This window comes from Notamacropus eugenii, chromosome 4, assembly GCF_028372415.1.
Source record: "Notamacropus eugenii isolate mMacEug1 chromosome 4, mMacEug1.pri_v2, whole genome shotgun sequence".
NCBI lineage: Eukaryota > Metazoa > Chordata > Mammalia > Diprotodontia > Macropodidae > Notamacropus > Notamacropus eugenii.
Window position 1 is genome coordinate 258915345 of NC_092875.1, and position 17788 is coordinate 258933132.

Sequence of the window (17788 nt, forward strand, 5' to 3'; positions counted from 1 at the left end):
AAAAGAAGACAAGGACCACTTTGTATTTTGCTTTGCTTCATTGATTGCCCTGGCCACCCGATAGACAGACGACTGGTAAGGGGCCTCTCTGCATTTGGAGAGGTTGGGTCTTAGACTGGGACTGTATGCTAAGCCCTTCTGGCTGGGCAGAAACTTCTACAGCCTGTGTTTTATGGGCATAGCCTTCAAGTATCCAGTCTTGGCTCCACATCACAATGAGGCATTGGAATAGGACTTTGGTCCTACTTTTTACACTTTAGTATGAAATAATTTGTCAGTTCTCATCTAAGTAAGTGACAAGGTAGATTTGAACATAGGTTTTGATAAGTGGCAGAAGGCAGGAGTGAACCTAGTGAACAATATGTCTTCAAGAGGAGGGTGTCAGGAAAAATAAGATCCTATAAGAAACAGGAGAAGAAATTTAAGTACATGGTGGAGGGGTTAGTTTAGGAAAGGAAGTAGGTCACCTAATTCTTTGAGGTTAGCTCTTACTGATGAGGTCTTCCCACCAACTAAGTGAGACAAACACTCATTAGCCATAATTGGCTTTATAATAGGAGTAAAGAAAATATTTATTCTACTCTGTAATCCCAGCAGTAGCTTCATGGACAGCTTGTGAACAGTGTAGTATAATGGTTTATATAAAGGGACTCGGATTTAAAAAGACCTAATCCCACCTTAGATCCTTAGCACTCTGGCTCAATATTCTGGGGAAGAGACTTACCTTCCTTGTGCCTCTTTATCTGTAAAATAAGAAGTTTGGACTCTGTGATGACTACAGAGTGCTTGGCATATAGTAGGCATGAAACAAGATTTTGTTGAATGAGTTCCTTGTCTTTCTTGCATTATAGAGCAAGGTCAAAAATTAGAGGCCACATCACCCACAACAGCACCTGGCAAAGCACGAGTCAGCACAGTTAAATGACCCTGCAGTACCTATGAAATCTAGGGAATGTTGACTAAGACTCCATAGAAATGCTAATGTTTGCCAGAGACACACCCTTCACTTAAGACCAATGTATATTTCATAGCCCAGGGTTCAGGGTACTTCCCCAGGAGCTAGGATATTAATAGCACACATTTATATAGCTCTTTAAGGTTTATAAATGGTTTTCCTTAAGAAAGTCCTGTAATTTAGTGTATACTATCCCCATTTATAAATGAGAAAACTGAGGCTCAAAGAAATTAAAAGACTTACTTGTTCAAGGCTACAAATATAATAAATATAAGGAGTCAGGACTTGGGTTTTCTCACTCCAAGAACGGTGCTTATTTCATTAAACTATGGCAATTTCTCAGCAAACAGAAGATCTCCTACCAAAACATTGGGTTCTGTGTTGTTGTTGTTTTGTCGTTTTTTTCAGTTGTGTCTGACTCTTCAGACCCTGTTTGGGGTTTTCTTGGCAAAACTCCTCAAGTGTTTTGCAATTTCCTTCTCCAACTCATTTTACAGTTGAGGAACTGAAGCAAACAGGGTTGAGTGGTTTGTCCAGGGTCACAGCTAATAAGTGTGTGAGGTTGGATTTGAACTCAGGAAGATGAGTCTTCCTGATTGCAGGCCCAGCGTTGTATCCATTGTGCCACCTACCTGCTCTTTTATTTTTAGTGCAAAATGCAATCGTTGGCCCCATACCATATAGTTCTGCTTACATATAGGAATTCTATATGGGAATAATAATCAAATACTCTACTGTTTTTTCATCAAAAGTCTTCGTGTTAACAGTCACAATTTTTCAACTACAGGTGACTAATTTTACATATAGGGTTTTTTTTTTTTTGAGATACGTTTAAGTTGCTAGTGTAAGTAGTTCCCTTGAATGGAATAAATTGTGTATTTTCATTCTCTTTCATTATTTCTTTATAAGTACCATGGTTACAGTGTAGAGCAGACGTGAACAACCTGTGGCCTGCCAGAGGATATAGAGGGAACCTCTACATTTTTCGGGGGCTGCCCAAAATCCTTTGGTATGGCAGGCCACAGGCTGTGCAGATCTGGTATAGAGTTATCAAACATGGAAATACAATAGTCCTGTGTCCAAACTGAACCAGATTGAAATATAATTGATAAGTATATAGAAAATTAAATAAAAATGCAACAGAACATAGATGTTAATATGTCAGTATGTAGCCCAAAGGGATTCTTTTATAAGGTTTAGTGCCCTTAGTTTCTATTGGAATTTGGCATCATCCGTGTAAAGGACTGTGGACTTGAAATCAGAAGAGCAGAGCTTGAATCTCAGCTGTGATATTTATTAGCTATTTGACTCTGGGAAAGTAACCTAAACTCTCCAAGTCTCAACTTCCATGTGCATGAAATGGGTTAGTTATAGTAGGAACAGGGATTATCCATGCCACAACACATTTGCTTTTTTAAAATATATAATTTATTTATTTTCAGTTGTTAACATTCGCTTCCACAGGAATTTGAATTCAAAATTTTCTCCCCATCTCTCCCCACCCCCGACCCTAGGACAGCATGCACCCCATGCACCCCTTCCTCCAGTCTATTCTCCCTTCTACTATCCACACATCTTCCATCCCCCTCCCCTCTATTTTCCTGTAGGGCAGAATAGATTTCTATATTCCATTGCCTGTATAGCCTAATTTCTAGTTGCATCCTAAAACAATTTTTAACATTAATTCTTAAAGCTTTGAGTTCCATATTTTCTCCCTCCCTTCCTACCCACTCTCATTGAGAAAACAAGCAATTTAATATAGGTCATACATGTGTAACAATGCAAAGCACTTCCATAATAGTTACATTGTAAAAGACTAACTACATTTCCCTTGGTCCTATCCTGCCCTTCATTTATTCCATCCTCTCCTTTGACTTGTCCTCCCACAATAGTGTTTGCTTCTGATTATCCCTTTCCCCAATTTGCTGTCCCTTCTATTATCTTCCCTCTCCTATCCCCTTCTTGTCTTGCCTTCTTGCCTTCCTGTCTATATCTAATTGAGTGTGTGTTATTCCCTCCTTAGAGCAAATCCCATGAGAGTAAGATTTCCTTTCATCTCCCCCCTCTTCCCCTCCATTGCAAAAGCTCTTCCTTTACTCTTTTATGTGAGATGATTTGCTACATTCTACCTCTCTTTTTCTCTTACTCCTAGCATATTCCATTCAACAGTAAATTTTATTTTATTTTTTCAGGTATTTTCCCTTCATATACACACAAAAAGTAAATAAATAAAAAATAAATACAATATTCAGCATTTTCATAAATTCATATTCAGTATTTCCCCTTCATATACACACATATATGTATATATAAACACACACACCCATGTACATATACATACCTACACATGTAATTTATACACATATACATACCCATATCCTCCTACACACACACACACACACACACACACACACACACACACACACACATATATATGTATATATATATTCCCTCTAATTACCCTAACACTGAAAAAGGTCTCATGAGTTATAAATAGTATCTTTCCATGTAAGAATGTAAACATTTCAAGTTTAATGAGTTCCTTAAGGTTTCTCTTTCCTGTTTACCTTTTTATGTTTCTCTAGATTCTTGTATTTGAAAGTCAAATTTTCTATTCAGCTCTGATCTTTTCAACAAGAATGCTTTGAAGTCCTTTATTTTATTGAAATTCCATTTTTCCCCTGAAGTATTATACTCAGTTTTGTTGGGTAGGTGATTCTTGGTTTTAATCCTATCTCCTTTGATCTCTGGAATATCATATTCTAAGCCCTTTGATCCCTTAGTGTAGAAGCTGCTAAATCCTGTGTTATCCTGATTGTATTTCCACCATACTTGAATTATTTCTTTCTGGTTGCTTGTAATATTTTCTTCTTGAACTTGGAACTCTGGAATTTGACTACAATATTCCTATGAGTTTTCTTTTTGGGATCTCTTTCAGGAGGTGATCAGTGAATTCTTTCTATTTCTATTTTACCCTCTGGTTCTAGAATATCAGGGCAGTTTTCCTTGATAATTTCTTGGAAGATGATGTCTAGGCTTTTTGTTTCATCATGGTTTTCAGGTAGACCAATAATTTTTAAATTATCTCTCCTGGATCTATTTTCCAGGTCAGTTGTTTTTCTAATGAGATATTTCACATTGTCTTCTATTTTTTCATTCTTTTTGTTTTGTTTTGTGATTTCTTGGTTTCTCATGAAGTCATTAGCTTCCATCTGCTCCATTCTAACTTTTAAAAAACTATTTTCTTCAGTAAGCTTATGAATGTCCTTTTTCATTTGGCCCATTCTGCTTTTTAAAGCATTCTTCTCCTCATTGACTTTTAGGACTTCTTTTGCCATTTGGATTAGTCTATTTTTTAAATTGTATTTATTTTTTGATTTTGACATTTATTTCTATAAAATTTTGAGTTCCAATTTTTCTCCCCATAATACCTTGCATTCTGATTACCCCTTCCCTCAATGTTCCCTCCCTTCTATCACACCCCACCCTTCCCTTATCCTCTTCTTTCTTTTCTTGTAGGGCAAGATAAATTTCTATACCCCATTACCTGTGTTTTTTATTTCCCAGTTATACACAATAATAATTCTCAACATTGGTTTCTAATACTTTGAATTCCAACTTCTCTCCCTCCTTCCTTCCCTGCCCATTCCCACTGAAAAGGCAAGCATTCAATACAGGCTATATATGTGTCATTTTGCAAAAGACTTCCATAATCATCATGTTGTGTAATACTAACTATATTGCCCTCTGTCCTACCTTGTCCCCCCTTTTTTTATTCTCTCATTTGACCTTGTCCCTTCCCAAAAGTATTTACTTCTAGTTACTCCCTTCTTCCATTTGCCCTCCCTTCTATCATCCCCCTCACCCCACTTGTCACCTCCTCCCCTATTTTCCTGTAGTGTAAGATAGATTTTCATACCAAATTTAGTGAGTGTGTTATTCCCTCCTTAAGTCATATGTGAATAGAGTAAGCTTCACTTTTCCCCTCTCATCTTCTCCCTTTTCTCCTCCATTGAACAAAATTTTTCTTATCTCTTTTATGAGTTATAGCCTGCCCCATTCCATTTCTCCCTTTCTCCTTCCAGTATTTTCCTCCCTCACCCCTTGATTTTTATTTTATTTTTTTGTGGATATCATCTCTTCTGACTCAACTCAACTTGTACTCTCTGTCTATATATATGTGTATGTGTGTGTGTATAATCCCTCCACCTACCCAAATACTGACAAAAGTCTCAAGAGTTACAAATATCTTTCCATGTAGGAATGTAAACCATTCAGCTTTACAAAGTCTTTTATGATTTCTCTTTCATGTTTGCCTTTTCATGCTTCTCTTGATTCTTGTGTTTGAAAGTCAGATTTTCTCTTCAGTTCTGGTCTTTTCACCATGAATGCTTGAAAGTCCTCTATATCATTGAATGACTTTTTTTCCCTTGAAGTATTATACTCAGTTTTGCTGGGTAGGTGATTCTTGGTTTTAATCCCAGTTCCTTTGACTTCTGAAGTATCCTATTCCAAGCCCTTTGATCTCTTAATGTTGAAACTGCCAGATGCTGTGTCATCCGGATCATATTTCCACAATACTGGAATTGTTTCTTTCTAGCTGCTTGCAGTATTTTCTCCTTGACCTGGGAACTCTGAAATTTGGCCACAATATTCCTAGGAGTTTCTCATTTGGGGTCTCTTTCCGGAGGTGATTGGTGGATTCTTTCAATATTTATTTTGCCCTCTGGTTCTAGAATATCAGGACAGTTTTCCTTGGTAATTTCATGGAAAATAACGTCTAGGCTCTTTTTTTGATCATGGTTTTCAGGTAGACCAATAATTTTTAAGTCGTCTCTCCTGGATCTATTTTCCAGGTCAGTTGTTTTTCCAATGAGATGTTTCACATTATCTTCTATTTTTTTCAAATTTTTGGTTTTGTTTTCTAACTTCTTGGTTTATCTCATAGTCATTAGCTTCCCTGAACTTGATTCTCTCTTTTAAAGAACTATTTTGTTCAGTGAGCTTTTGAACCTTCTTTTCCATTTGGTTAATTCTCCTTTTTAAAGCCTTCTTCTCCTCATTGGCTTTTTAGACCTCATTTTCCAATTGAGTTATCCTCTTTTAAAGGTGTTATTTTCCTCAGCATTTTTTTGGTTCTACTTTAGCAGGCTGCTGACATGCTGTTCAAGCTCTTCTATAGCCTGATCCCATATCATATTCATTTTGGAGGTGCTGGAAGCAGAGGCCTTGACTTCCTCTGACAGATGAGGCCTTGTTCTTCCTCATCTAAAAGGATGGAAGGAGACACCTGTTCCACAAGAAAGTAACCTTCTGTGGTTTTATTTTTTTCCCCTTTTTTGGGCATTTTCCCAGCCAGTTACTTGACTTCTGAATCCTTTGTCAAGAGGAGGGTCCTAGTGCTCCTCCTCTTCTCAAGGCTGAGATTCAGATCAGCTGCTCAACTCTCTCAGGGGCTTTGGTTGGGGGTGGGGCTGCCACTGAGGGCTGAGATTCAGATCAGCTGTTTGATTCCTCCAGAGGCTTTAAGCTGTGCTGCCTGGACAATGGAACCAGGCTGCTTCCACATAGCTGCCCACCACCCACTGCTGCCACCACCTAGGGCCAGTGCTGGGGGAACCCTGTTCCCTTCTCTGGGAAAGCCTTCCCACACTGACCTTTGGAGCTTTCTTTGTCACTTGTAAGTTGAAGGATCTGGGACCCTACAGGCTGGGAATTCTGCCCTGGAGGTTTATTCAGGTCCTGTTCCTCCCAGTGCTGTGTGGCCAGGGCTGAGCTCCACTCCACTCAGTGTCCCGTGAGATATATCTTTCCTGTCAGTTTTCTAGGTTACCTTTGGCTGGAAACCTCTTTCACTCTGTTGCTCTGTGGCTTCTGTTGCTCTAGAATTTGTTGAGAGTCATTTTTTACAGGTATTTTGTGGGCTATGTGGGACGTGCTAGAGTATATGCATCTTCCTCCTCCACCATCTTGGCTCCACCCCTGGTTTCGTCTATTTTTAAAGGTGTTATTTTTTTCAGCATTTTTTTGAGTCTCCTTTAGCAAGCTGTTGACTTGCTTTTCATGATTTTCTTGCATCGCTCTCATTTCTCTTCCCAATTTTTCCTCCACCTGTCTTACTTGATTTTCAAAATCCTTTTTGAATTCTTCCATGGCCTGAGACCATTGCCCCCTTATTTTGGAGGTTTTGGATGCAGAAGCCTTGACTTTTAGATCTTCCTGTGATGGTATGCTTTGGTCTTTCTTATCTGAAAGAATGGAAAAAAATACCTTTTCACCAAGAAAGTAATGTTCTATGGTCTTATTTTTTTCCCTTTTTGGGAATTTTCCCAATCAGTTACTTGATTTTTGAGTCCTTTTTCAAGTGGAGGGTATACTCTCGGGACCTGTAAGTTTCTCAATTCCTCCGAGGTGGCACAATTAAAGGAGAGGAGTTTACTCCTCTCTTGGCCTGTGCTCTTGCCTGTGACCAACCACAAGTACTCTGTTCTGCCCATGATCTGTCATAGGTTTCCCTCTCCTCTATCACCACCAGCTCTACTGCCAGCACTCCTCCTCACCCCAGAATCTCCACTCAGGACTGAGACCTAGATGAGCTCCTCAATTCCCCCAGGGTCTTTAGGCCAAGGATTCTGAAAGGTCACACTGCTGCAGTAACTTTTGCCCCACCTGGGGCTGGTTCTTGGGCCAGACCCACAGCCCCCTCTCACTCAGGTGAAAGAGCTTTCTCACCTACCTTTGAAGCTGTCTTTGGTGTTTGTGGGTTGATAAATCTGGGAACTGTGATTCCATGTTCTGAAGCATGCTCCAGTCTTGTCCATGCTGTGCCTTGTGGCCAAGGTTGGGTTGAGCTCCACTTTGAGCCTGGTGCAATAGACTCTTTCTGTTGGCTTTCCAGGCTGTCTTGGGCTGCAAATCTCTTTCACTTTGTTGTTTTTTGGCTTCTGCTGCTCTAGAATTTGTTTAGAGTCATTTTTTACAGGTATTTTATGGGCTATGGGGGGAGAGTTTCTACAGGTCCATCCTTGTACTCCACCATCTTGGCTCCACCCCTGCCACAAGACATTTGTGAAGAGAGGGATTTGTAAACCATAAAAACAAAATATGAAAGTGAATTATGTAGAAGAGATGACATTTTAGCAGGTTGGAATTAGCGAAGAAACAGGTTGATAAAGAAACATATTGGAAGCTACAGTGAAATAATATGGAGAAATGGGAACATGAGTCAAATGTACAACATAATTTCTAGCATCCATATAAAAAATCAACTTATCTTAGTGATCTTTTACTTTTACTTACTTACTTTACTTACTCTACTTACTCATATATCCATATATGTCCCCGATTCCCTTCTTAGCAAGTTTTTTCTTGTAATGATGATGAGAAAAACAAAAAGGAATAAAAGCAGTACAGCAGAACCCTCCAACACACTGACTATGTCTAATAGTAGCTGCAGTGTTCAATACTCATGATCCTACCTCTGCAATGAAGGGAAGGGAGGATACACATCTATTTCCACAAGAAATTAGTCTGCCAGTCAGTCAATAAGCATCTATTAAGGGCCTGCTATGTGCCAGGCACATGGGCTAAGTGCTGAACCTAAGACTATAGTGAAAACAATCTTGCTTCCCAACCTATTCAGTGTAATGTAACAGAAAGAACACTGCTCTTAGGGTCAAAGGGCCTATTTTCCTTGGCTCTGACACAGACTGTGCTACAGGTCACTCAGGCTGTGTGACATCCAGGTAAATCATTTAACTTCTAGAGTTTCCTTATATGTATATAAAATGGGGATAATCATAGGTGGACTGCCTGTCTGATTGGGTATGTATAGAGTGTTTGGGGTATTCAGAGAGGACTAGCACATCTGGTGTGAGGGCTGGCTGAGCCCTTTTCATGGCAGTTCATCCACCTGTGGTCTTCACCTGCCACTCAATTCTCACCTGTGGCTCCAAGAAGCTGTAGCATGCATAGTGGCCACACCCCTGTAAGACTGTCTCAGCAGGTGGGCTAAAGCAGGTTGAGGTTCACCAACAAGCCTCAAATTCCTCAGGGAGTTAGGGGAATATCTACCCCAACCATGTGAAGACTCCTCCCAGAGGAATGGGTGGATGAGAACAAATTGTTCCAAGGTCCATTGAAGGTGACTAAAATAGGCATTGAAGACAGAGTTTGAACCTAGGTCTCAAATCCAAGGCAAGAGCATTTCCCACTACCCCATGCATAGGAAAGCACCTTTCCTCAAATAACATATTCTATGTGAAATGATGCATTTGAAAGCAGTATGTTTTCATTAGTGTTGGGCACATTCTAGGTGATTCGTCAATCATAGTTGGCTTGGGTTGCATTGAATTGTGATCATCACATGTTCACTTTAGCTGGTCAAAAGGATCACTGAACAGCAAGTCTTTCTTTTTTATGGAAAGATATTCCTCAAAATTCCCACTAAAGGTGAAGATTGTGAAGGATTTCATAAGCCATGATAGCATGGGACATATGTAATTTCCTTTTCAGGGTGAGCATGTATCACTAAACTAGGCTTATGGTTTTGGATTTTAAGTATAAAGACTAGTTTTTCATGCCTCTGTGGTAGGAGAAATTAGTACTGAAGTCCCCCACCATGTGGGCTAAACTGGTTCTTTTTCTTAAGAGGTATTGAAACTGTCCTGAGGTTGAATTATCTCAGGACACTAAAGGTTTGGGCTGTTGATGTCACTTCCCGGTACTTTAGGGACAAGTATAGTCACCTGACTCTTCTCTTAGGCTTCTAACAGATTGGTAGCATAACCAACACTGATGCTGGAAAGTTGAGCTCAGTTGAATCAACATGGTATTTTCACTAAATAGCCTTTCTTTGCTATGCCCAAGAGTTAGCTTTTACTAACTCTTAGATGAGATATAAGTGTTTTTTTTCATTCTATTCTAGAAACTGAGCTTTCAGACCAGTTTTGTAATTATTGATTCTCTATAATGTGGGAGTTGAGAGCTCCATTCCAGAAGATGACAACAGAGCGTCGTGGCTTAACTTTGTATATATATATTCAAACACCAGTGATGAGTAATAATTTATGCTCAGAAATGACAAAGATTGTTGACTGTACCTGTGTAATTGTTGGAGGGAGGAGAGGTGGGCAGGTAGGTGACAATATTTCATAAATATTTCTTTGTGAAGATGCTATAAAATCACCTCCTACATACATTGCTGGGGCCTACCTCAGGTCAGAGCACTGGTAGCAACAAATAGTCATCACTGGATCTGAGACTTTGTACTTATGTTGTGGAAAATATTTATACAGTGATGAAATTCATAATATACTTAAATATTTGCAATTCCCACCTTAAGGGCCCAAGCATAAGGGTAGTTTGTGGGAGGCAGGACTTATGATTCAACTGCATGGAAGAAGCAGGTGCCAGTCAGTCTTTTGGTTTTGAATTATGTCCTTTTATTTACCTTTCTGTTTGTGTCAGCAGAACTCTGTCAATATGATATGTTCCTTCTGGCTCGAATAAAATATCCTTTTAATATCCAGTTAGTCTACAACTCTAATCCACAAAAGGGATTTTGAGGTGGCATAGATCCATACCTGGACATCCAAGTAGGTTTATGTAGAAGTAGGAGACATGGACCCCATTCCTACCAGCTTTATTCCCCTCACCCTTCTCCCTGAGAATGACAATTGGATGGTTTTTCATTCTTTATGACTCCAGAGAATACCTTATTGCATCTAGTTAACTAGACAAGAGTCAACCTGTTTCAAACAAAAGAATCTGGAAACAGAGAAGGTGGGAGGTGAGTCAAATCTCAGTGCTGTCATTTAATGCTTGTGTGATCTTGACCAAATCATTTCAACTTTCTAGAACAAAGTGTGGCCCTTTGACTGAATCCAAACTTCACAGAACAAATCCCCTTGATAAAAGGATTGTTCTGTAGAACTTAGACTCAATCAAAAGGCTGCACCCAAGGACCCAGAAAGCAGCATGTGACCTTGAGGCCACAAGTTCCCCACCCTAGTCTAGACTTTGGTTTCCAGTTCCCCCAAATGTCTGCCAGACTTTTGAAGCTATCTATCCCATCCCTGCTCTTGCCATGAAAGTAATATATTCAGGATTGTGAGAAGACTAAAATTGATTCTGTATCTTTTTTATTGATCCTATTTACAATTAATTGATTTTTGTCTTGTAACTGCTTAAGTCATGGTTCTTTGTCTCTGAACTTAGTTCAGAATTCAGCTGGCTTGTAATGGATTAAGTTCAGAAATCTAGCTCTCCTGCTGAATTATTCTTCTATCCATGCCTCGAGGAATTTTGCTAACTTTGAGAGTTTCTTGTTGACATAAAGGAGTCTGGTCTAATAACTTTACACTACCAGCCTATCGTTCAGGGATATCTGGTTTGCTATCCAAAGAAGTCTGGACCATTGTCTTGTGGGTGGCCTAAAAAAAGAACACTTCTTAGTCCCAGGAGAGAAGGAGGGGCGTTATTGCTAGACCCCATTCCTAACTTCCAACCATTGATATTGTTCCTCATGCCTCACCTATTAACCAGTCATGTTACTTTCAAACCCATGATGCCCTTTATCCTGTTCTCTTCTTTGTTCTGTACTCCCCCAAACCCATTAAAGGGTAGCTCTCTTTTGGCTGGGGGTGTTTGGCATCAATGGAGGCAAGTAACTGATTCTTCTTATTCCCAGGTTTGTACCCTATAAATAAAATGCTATCTTGCTTGGAGAAACATATCTCAGTTTTTGTGAAATTTCACTCATGACAGATGGAAGAGGCCTCATTCATGAGAAGAACACCAGGTTGTCCTTCAGCTTCCTCAACATCATGGAAGCCTGTCAAGCCCTGCTACTCACATGACAGTACTATAAACTTGGGCCTGGAGAAAGAGAGTGCTAAACATTGAGATGCCTCTGGAATACTACAGGACAGGTATAGAACCTCAGATCCCATCAGTGAAGGCTCCATTATTGTACCACTATTCTGCAGGCCTGAATAAGGGCTCTTGAGCTTTTGTATAATTTTTGTATAATTTTGTATAATTTTTGCAAATTTTACATCATTTTTGTGAACTTTTGTCTAAGGAATTTCTTCACCTTTCCCCCCAACCAGTCTATTCTAACCTTCTTCCTACACTTATCCATAAACACCAAAAGTAAGTGCTTAATTCAGTAGTATATGCTTATCCTAAAGAGGGAATTACATGTGTCCAGTGCTGTCATGGCTTAAGAAATCTTCCATAATTATCTTCTTTAGAGAGTATTTTAAGACATATACTCCCATTAACAAGAGGTACTCTGAAGGCACTCCTTTGGCCACCTAAGACTGAAGTCTGATTGAAAAAAAATTATATTCGATTCATTTAATATGTGCTCAACCCTGATAAACATGCCTTGCTTTTAGTTTCATCATTTTACCTAGTAAATGAAGATTGAGGGAAGCATCAGTGTGGTACAGTGCAAGGAGGATTGGCTCTGGAGCCCAAGGGCCTGGGTTCAAATCTTATCTCCAATGCTTATTACCTCTTTGATCTTGGTCATTTAACTTCCCTGGGCCTTAGTTTGCTCATGTGGAGTGTTGACCTGTTATAGGAGAAATATCTCCTTCTTGAGTTCATGTGGTAGGTAACTGCTGCCAAAATAAATCTATCAAAATGCAGAAATCATACAGGTAAGAAAAACCTACATTTTCTTATGCTTAAACATAGATCCAGATCTCAGACAAAAAAACCAAGCAAATAAAAAACAAAAAAAACCTGAGCCCCAATTAAGATTCTAATTAGGCCTCTTATAGACAAAATTATGTTAGAGTGAGAGAAATAATTCTTTTACAAATATTCTAATCTTGTGCATTCTTCTTAGGCCATCAAAGTTAAAGAAAGGAAAGATTCATAATCCCATGCTTCCTACAATGTCATAAAAACTGGACAAATTTAGTTAAGCAAAGTCATAATCTCACACATCCTTCAATGAAAGAAACATAGTTAAATAGTCTTCATAGGAAAACTAAGTCAGATTACAGATTAAACTACATTTATAGGGTTCATAAATAGGCTAAAAGAGGGAGAAGGGATTTTCCTTTTGCCAAAGAGTTGGGGACAGCTGAGAATTTTCTTCTGGCTTCTTATCTAAGGAATGTTTAAGGCCCCAAGTAAAATTTCACATTCCGTGGGAGAGGTTTCAGTTATCTCAACAATTTTTTATCTAGGAGAAATAACTCTGACCTTCCCTTAACATTATTATTGGTTAGGTGAGGTTAACTTTAACAAAAGACAACTTTTTAGTTGACTAAAAGTTGTAGGAGGAATGATCCTGATCCCTGAATAAAAAAAAATTAATAAAAAGAAATAAAAAATTCCTGACAGACCATATGACTTTATGAAGTTTTTTTTCCCTAATTTTTGGTCTATGATCCTATAACCTGAGCACACATGCTATATGCAGAATCCAGGAAACTAATTTTTAATGCTTATTATATGCAATAGTGGGGCTCTTCCATGGAGTCATTTTTTCCTAGACCTGAGATGGGATGGCCCTCTTATTTGAATAGCACTCATGTTGACACCAGGTTTTTGGGGGTGGAGTTGCCTTGACTTTATTTATAAACAGTTCTTAGGAGCCCAGAGACTAGTTACTTAAGCAGACAAGCCTGTGTTGCCTAGAAAAAGAGGAGAGAAGCAGGTTTCGGAAACAATTATATTCTGGGAGATGAAGGCAAGTTTTGATGATGAATGGTAGGTATTGGAACTTAGGGACAGAGCTGAGGGAGCTGTGCTTTAAGTAGGTGACTAAGACTTTCAGCTGATACTGGTCTGGGGAAGGGACTGGTTAAATTAATTTAAACCCATGGCTGAGAAACCTGCCCCATTTGGTATAACCCTCTTCTCCTAGCCTAGAATGACTCCCATAGTTAGACTCCAAAATTTCCCTCTCCTTTCTTCTATTGGCCTGTTTAGCAGATTTGACCTTGATCTGGCCCCATGGTTATTGATTTAAGAAGAGCCAAAATCTTGTGAAATAAATAGAAATGCCTGCTTCTGATCCTGGCTCCTTTCTTTGTCCTGGATTCATTTTGTTTTCTTTCAGTTCAATTTATGAGGCATCTCCAAGAAGCGGAATTCTTCCTAAAAGGTAATTTATTTTAGGAAGCTCAAAATACAGAAATTCGCCAAGAATCAAAAAATTTTTTCTCTGTGAGGGGAATAAAAGTAAGGAATGGATGGCAATGGTTGGGAAGTCCTTTGACCTCTTTCTTGAAGTCTTTATGATGTCAGAGAGGCAGAAAAACACAGTGGATATAGAGCTAGCATGGGCTGGTTTCAAGTCTTTTTTTCTGACATAATGACTATAGGACTCTGGGCAGATCACTTAATCTCTCAATGCTCTAGGGCACTAGTGTCAAACTCAAACAGAAATGGGGGTCACTGAATCATATGTAAAGATTCCTTTGGGCTGCATATTGACTTAGAAAACAACATGTCAACATTATCTATGTTCCATTATATTTTTATGTATTTTGTTAAATATTTCTCAGTTACATTTCAATCTGGTGCTGGTCAATGTTGCGTTTGGAACTGTTTCCAGTGCAGTACATTTGACAACTCTGCTCTACACCCTAGAATCCCAGAGAAGGTCTCAACCTGCCTTGGTAGAAGTCATGTTTGGGTTTCCTAAATAAGTGAAATCACAGGTCCAGTCTCTATCCCTTTTTATTGGGTTGCTTGACTGAAACTCATTTGCAAGTCAGACATCATTTTTGCACAAAATATCATTGCTTATTTGAGTCAAAGTCTATAGGCATGCTTAGAACAACTGTTCTTTCCCTGGCAGTCTGGGCCATTTCCAGAGTGACTGGCCTTTGAGGGTTAGAACTTGGTGCATTGGACTTGCCAAGGAGTTTGCTTCTCTGTCTATACTCGTGGCCAACCTTGTTGCCTTGGGTATTAAGATCAGAGGTGGCTTTATAACTTGGCAGCCAGCCATAGGAAAGATTGCCTGGTATCTTATCACAGATGTTGTGGAAGCATAGTGGTCCATTGATAAAGGTTTTTAGCAGTCCCTAAATGCATTTAAGTATCAGGATATATGTAAAGAGAGCTTTTTGGTAAAGTGGATATGGCTTCTGGAGGATTTTCCTCTAGTAAGAAATTGCTTTCCTATCTACTCTAAACGTAATGAACCTAGAGAAAACCCTTCAGTCATTGCACTGTAAAATGATTGTGATTTGGTTTTTAGCCATAGTTCATCCAGCTCTTTCATTAGCCTCCTACCAGCTACCACCTTAGGTCTTTCAGCAACATTTTTATTTTTGAATTTGTTTAAGAATGATTTTTGGTCTCTACCCTCTCCAGGATATTGCATAGTATATAAAGTAAAACAAGTTCAAAGTTCATATTTATTGTCATTAATTCTTTTTAGTGATTCAAGGTGTCCCAGGAATGTCTTCCTTCTACGCTCCCTGATGCCTCTTACCACTTTTCCAGGTCAAGAATATAATTAGATTTCTTCAACTCAGAAAATGGGGTCAGTAAAATTAAGACAGATGTGATTGTAGATGCATTAACCTGGGGGATCTGTTAACTTAAAAAAAACAACCACTGTGTTTCAAGAGAATTGATTCCCTTTGTAACCATATCTATCTTATTTCATCTATTAAAAATATTATTTTGAGTAGAAGTCCAGGGGCTTTACCAGACTGCCAAACAGATTAGAACACCTGAATTAAAGGATGGGTAGTAATGAGCAAAGAGGAAAAAGATGAGGTAAAGAAGAAAGGTAAAGAATTGTGAGGTATTTAGAAAACTCACCGGTTGCCCTGCATTGATGCCTTTGTGTCTGTAGCAGTCTGCAATGGGAATGTTCAGAAATGAAATATGCTACTATTTGCTACCCCATATTCTCAAGCTCTAGAGACTCATTGTGAATTATTGAATTTTATAACTCAGTGAGTAAGTAATGAGCATAATTGGAAATATCAAAGCTTCATGGTGTTATGCACACAGTAGGTGCTTATAGAAGGGGTTGTTCTGGGAGTTCCCAGTTCAACTTGATGAGGTTACAAGGAGGTGGGCCTCTGTTTGGGATTTTAATTGATTATTCCTGTGGAGTCTGTGTGCATGCATTTATGGTGAATTGACTGGTATGAGTTTTTGTGAGTTTAAGCTTATAAAAAGGGAGAGGCAAGCTTTTGTGAGCCAGAGTTTATTAAAAGTGAGGAGGAGGACCAAGTGCAGAGTCAGACATTTTCCTCTTTGGAGACATCTGAAGGGGCAGTGGGTTTATGGGGAGACGCCCATATAGTGGCATAGAGGCAGCTAAGGGGTCACAATGGATAGAGTGTGGGATGCAGAGTCAGTAAGACCTGAGTTTGACTCTTGCCTCAGATATTTCCTGACTATGTGATCCTGGGCAAGTCACAACACCTTTTGTGCCTTGGTTTCCTCAACTATAAAACTGGAATAATTGTGTTTACCTTACAGGGCTGTTGTGGGTATCAAATGGGTAACATAAGTGAAGGGCTTTGTAAACCATAAAGCAAAGTATAAATGCTAGCTAACATTACTATATTTGTTCACCAGGGGCAGTGCAGACTAATTCTTACCCTACTCCCTCAGTTCTAGAGATGGTAGTCTTTTGGCCCCAAAGATGGTAGCATTTGGGGGCAATACGCGATCAATTCCTGGATACAACCATGGATGTTGGCAGTGGCAAAGATAAATTGTAGCTGTATATCTATGCTGTCATGGCTCTAGCTTTGCAGATTAGGGGGCTGGTGCTGTCCAGGAGCTCCTCCTCTTCTAAACAGGAGGATGGGTCCTGAATATCTCAAGAAGTTGATAGTGGCAGGGAACACCCTTTCCCCTTTATCTAAGAGGCTGGAGTTCAGGTACTCTAACCTTTTGGCCAATTGGTTTCCCTATCCTGGGAAATGTGGTTGAGTATATATGCAACTGCAATAGATCTCACTTGCTACCTCTCCACAGCTAGGTGCAGACAGTAGACATGTATTCTACATTCATTCTAGAATTGCTCCCATCTACAGCTGTCTCTGGGATTAAAGGAGGAGGAGATGGATAATAGGCCCCTTAGTCCCCTTCACACTAAGTCTATTCTCAGATTGAGTCCCACTTCCTCTGGAGATCTTCCCCAAAAGGGAAAGAAAGGCAAATAGCACCCTATCCTACTTTTCACAGTTCCAGGGCAAAGAGATGACTCTGGCCCACCACAGCTGATGCCAGCCAATTCATCCTGAATCAATCCATGCATCCTCTATCAGATATTAGATCAAGGTCTCAAAAAAAAGTTCTGCTTATAACACCATCAAACTGATCATGGAGATTTCTGATCATCCCCCTCTATCAGCACCTACTCTGTGCACAGCATCATGCAGCTTTCATATTCTGAATTATGTTCATTGCTTACTGAGTGATAAAATTCAGCAATGATTTGACACAATGGCCCATTGGTCTCTAGAACTTAAGAATGTGAGGTAGCAAAAAATAGCATGTTTCATTTCTGAAAGTTCCCATAGGGTAACAGGTGGCACAAGACCCATCTAGACACAACAAGTGAGTTTTCTAATCACCCAGTCATTCCTTACCTTTCTTTTCTATCTTATTTCTCTCCTCTTTTCCCACAACTATGCTTTTTAGAGGCTGGATCTCTTTAGAGACCCAAATACCCTTTCAGAATTTGGAGTTAGTGGACTTGGGGTTGATTCCCAGCTCTGCTACTTACTATTTGTGTGACTTTGGGCAAGTCACTTAATCTCTCTGAACTTTACTTTCCAAACTTGTAATATGAGACATTAGGACTGGCCCCTAAGCTTTCTTCCA

General features: G+C 39.3%; 1 protein-coding gene across 1 annotated transcript in view; it reads left to right on the forward strand.

The window, feature by feature from the left end:
* The window catches only part of LOC140501183 (meprin A subunit beta-like), an 84432-nt gene that overhangs the window by 10183 nt on the left and 56461 nt on the right, over positions 1-17788 (forward strand). The window contains exons 3-4 of the mRNA XM_072604486.1: positions 11723-11886; positions 14040-14084. The gene's annotated coding sequence lies outside the window, so the exon portion shown is untranslated. The remainder of the gene's footprint in view (positions 1-11722; positions 11887-14039; positions 14085-17788) is intronic.